The following is a 4,815-nucleotide window of genomic DNA, read 5'->3' on the forward strand; positions in this document are numbered from 1 at the left end:
AGAAGAACATTCAACTAAATTAAATACAATCGCTTGTGTTTGTGTTGTTTAGCTTCATCGATTTCTCTAGCCCTTAAGGTTGCTACTATTAGTAAACAGTCCTGTATACGCGGCGGAAACAAAACAAATATAATATAGAGATTGTTTACATGAGCCAAGATCAAGGGTATAATTTTACAATTCATATTAAACAAAATCTGCAGAAAAATAAATCTGAGTTTAAAGAAAACAAACGCATGTTGGAGGCTCCTCCAAATTTGTCGACGAATGTTTTGCTACCGATCCAAGTGTAGGATCGAACCTGCGTAGTCCACACGAAAACAATCTCAAAAAGAGCTAAACAGGGATTTGCTAGATCCTCTTTGGCTTCAAGATTAAGAAGAAAGCAAATCAATTAAATTGATTTTAGGCAAAAGATGTTTCTGCCGTGGGAGTGTTTTGGAGTGGCTGCTGTGTGTTTTAATTTCAAGAAGAAATCAATTAATTAATCAATTAACACACACTTTGCCCTAATCCCATACTGAATAGGCTTGGGCTCCAACCCAAACGCCCCATGTTGCCAAACACTCCCAATTTAATATTTTTATTTTTTCCATTATTATCTCAATTAAAATCAATTAATATATATTAACATTTAACAATAATGATAATATATGTAAATATGTGCGAACACACATTTAAACGTAATTTCACTTATTTAATTTTTCTAACAAATTAAATAAAGGCTACGACCTCAGCAAATTTAATTGCACTGTGAAATTACCAAAATACCCTTTCGCCTTAAAAGACGAAAACGCCCTTCTTTCTTCTTGCATCTTAAATTGTCTTCTATGTGTGTGACCCTTAGGCTCCTCATCATATCGGCAGTGTATAGTATTGCGATTAACACCAATTAATCGTCTCACTAATACACAGACCAAGATTGGCCCCTAGCAAGGCATCATGGCCACCCGATAGATTCGGATTCAGCAAAGTAGCTACCTGTCAACGATATGGTTACCGTACAATTCGATCCTTTCATCATACGTTATCTCGACGAGACGAAGGCATAGAAATAGTGTCAACCTTCGGTTACTCTCGATATTATGTATTCAGTTTCTGGACCAATGACCTGTATTATAATCTGGATAGAGTAACAACTCAATTCCACTGTGGCCACAGTTTTAGTGTCATTGCCATATACTGAATTGCACCGTGAGATAACTTCTCCCATACCCGGGAGTGATGAATCCTCTATCAATCCACCATAGTCTTGATACACTCCGTGATGCAGCCAATCACCACTGTATTGACAACTTTGAAAAGAACTACGTTAGGCTAGTGTCAAAGTACACCAATCGGTGCACAAGACGTTCCGGTGATCTCAAGTCTAAGGATCACATGCACCACCATTCGTTAGAGGATTTGTTCCATAGACACTAGGGTTACCATCCATATGGAATCCTCTGGTGGGTCAATCCAGTGAACTTGTTGCGGTGTAATCGCCTACAGCAAGCACCCATGTGTTCCACCAGGTTGTCACCAAACAACCTTGACAAGTGAGATCAGTCACTGCCTTTTGACAGGGTCGTTCAACACTATGATAGCCTTACCATATTATCTGTGCCCTTACTTCAGAATAATACTGGGGCTACGGACATTTCTAGAATGGCCACCATATGTGCTCATAGGGTTCTCACTATCAAGATTTGAAACAATTGATACCCTCGTCACGGTTCTACCATTCTAAGGACATATATCAATACACATTGCAATAATAATGATTTACGCGATATAGAAAAAAATTGCCTTTTATTGATTAATGAACATTATTACAAAGAGTCAATTCCACAATAATTCATTGGCTCTAGGGCACCTATTCCAACAACTACTAGATAAAACTTGAATTGTTTTTCCTGAAATTGTTTCCGTTTTACTCAAACCCCCCCCCCCCCCCCCCCCCCCCCCCCCCCCCCCCCCCCAGCCTTGTTCACGTAACATAAAATTCAGCTAGACACTCTCCGTGGGAACGATCCTTACTCACACTACTGCATGTGTTTTTAGGTTTTAATTTTGGTTGCCTGCGACAGCACACCAGTAGCATCCTCCTCTGATCGAACTCAAGTTTTATTTTATTTCGATCCCCCAAAAACATATGCAAAAAATAATCAGATTAGCAACACATCAACCGCAGTAGATTTTTAACACAAAAATCAGTTTTTTTACGCATCGTGCAATAACATAATCGATACATATTGAAATCAATTCAACCAAACGTTGAATAACAACGTAAAAGGTACAAGGAAGGCTCTAACATCACTGTTGGTCACTGATGGGGTTTGTACAGCGAAAATTAAAAATAAAATCCCCAACAACAACATTGAACCCAAGAACCTTATACCCGATTTACATTATTTACATATGAAATGATACTTAATATAAAATTTCTAGATTTCATACCGGCGTTTGGAGGCTCCTTCAATTGATACGAATCACTCCCACTCAAAGATAAGAGTGAACTCTCGGTATCCACATGAAGACAGGATGGCGATCGACTTGCAGTCTGAAGTGCTAGCAAGACACACAAGCAAAAAGGATGCATAATTTTTCCTTAAGAAAAATTCTCTTCTCCACCAAGTGAAAAACGTGAGAGAGAGTGAGGTGAGTGGCTTGGATTTAATTAATGTGTTCTATCATTTTATTGTAATTTTAAGTTGCCTTTTATATGCAACAAAAATTAAAACCGTAATCTAGTTAGGAATAAATTTATTCCATGACTAGGATAGTAAATCTTATTTACAAAACAAGGTAATAATCCACATGGCATCTTATTCAAATTCAAATATGATTTTCATATTCATATATTATCTTTATTAATATCATCAAATATTAATTTTGAATATATATTTAAATTCAAATATGAATTTCATATTTCATATATATTATCTTCACTTATATTAATATCATCAACTATTAATATTAAATAATATTTAAATATATGAATATATTTAAATACATAATCTCACTAATTTTAATTTCAATATGAAATTAAATATAGGCAATGACCTCAGAAAATTTAATTGCACTGTGAGATTACCAAAATGCCCTTTCATCTCAAAAGACGAAAATTTCCTTTCCATCATAAATGATGAAAATACCCTTTCTCATAAATTCATCCTTAATCTGTCTTTTATGTGTGTGGCCCAAATACTCCTCATCATATCGGTAGTCAGTAGTCTCACCATTGACACCAATCAATCATCTCACTAAACACAAACTAAAATTGGCCTCTAGCAAGGCATCATGGCCACTTGAAATATTTGGATTCAGCGAAACAGCTTGCCTATCAACGATATGGTTACCATGCAAACCGATCCTTTCATCATCTGTTATCTTATCGGGGCTAAGGTAAAGAAATAGTGTCAACCTCAGTTATCTTCGATATCTTTGTATTCAGTTACTGGACCAACGACTAGAATAATAAATTGGATTGAGCAACAACTCAATCCCACTGTGGCCATAGCTATAGTGTCATTGCCATTCACTAAATTGCGCCGTGAGATAACTTCTCCTATACCCAGGAGTGATGAATCCTTTGTTGATCCACCATAGTCTTGATACACTTTTCAATGCAGCCAATCACTACCGTATTGATAGCTCTGAATAGAACTACGTTAGGCTAGTGTCAAACTACACCATAAGGCGCTCTGGTGATCTCAAGTCTAAGGATCACATGCACCACCATTTGTTAGAGGATTTATTCCATAGATACTAGGGTTACCATTTATATGGAATCCTCTCGTGGGTTTGTCTTGTGAACATGCCCACAGCAAGCACCCATGTGTCGCACCAGGTTATCAACAAACCGCCTTGACAAGTGTGATCATGTTAGAGTCATGAAAGTGACTCTATTTTTGTGATAAAAATACCCCAAGTGTGATTAAATTGAAGTATATTGAGACAATTAAAGAATTTATGAATTTATTCACGAAAATCGCTTCCTAATATTTTTCTTATGAATTTAACATGTTTTGAATGATTTTGGAAAGGATATGAGTTGATATTAGGTTATGGTTTATGGATTAGGGGTGATTTTGTCTCATTTATGCTGTTTGGCTGGTAAACTGTCATATTTATAAGGGCTGATTTTGTCACGTTTCAATTATGCAGGGACCAAAGTGATATTTTGCATTTTGTTCTATAAAAGAGGACGAAAAGTCGCGTTAACGGGGGAGGTTGTTCACCCAATCCCTCGCCGACGACGATTAATCTTCCGGTGCACTGATCTTCACCAGCCACCGTCACCACCGCAAATCACGCTAAGTCTGGTGACGTTTCATCTTCTCGCCGCCGCGACACTTAATCTTCCAACCTTGATTTCACTGTTTTCTGGTGGCGTTTCACCTCCCCAAGACTTGATCTTCATTCCCCATGACCGGATCTACCCTTTGCAAGGTTCAGCTGTCGCAAAAACCGTCGGAATCTGCCAAAAAGTTGTCGCACCTCTTCATCTTCCAGCCCAAATCTTGCTCATTTTTGGCAACCTTTCACCTCTCCAGGACCTGATCTAAACTCCCCATCACCAGAGCTTTCTATCAGTACCTTTGGATCCCATTTCAGCCACCATTTTCTGGAAGACATGTCGAAAAATTAACATTTTCCGGCGAGTGCGACTGTTCATATTCCGGGCTGTTCGTTAGTCATTTTCGGCCCTTCTTCGCATCATATCACTGTCAGTTACCTCCTCTCTGCCATGATCAGCTCTGTTTCCACCATTCAGCCTCCGTCATCACAATCAATAGCGGCTAAGTTCCCAGTTGTTTGTTACGATGCAGG

This window comes from Pistacia vera, unplaced genomic scaffold (assembly GCF_008641045.1).
Source record: "Pistacia vera cultivar Batoury unplaced genomic scaffold, PisVer_v2 Contig339, whole genome shotgun sequence".
Lineage (NCBI taxonomy): Eukaryota > Viridiplantae > Streptophyta > Magnoliopsida > Sapindales > Anacardiaceae > Pistacia > Pistacia vera.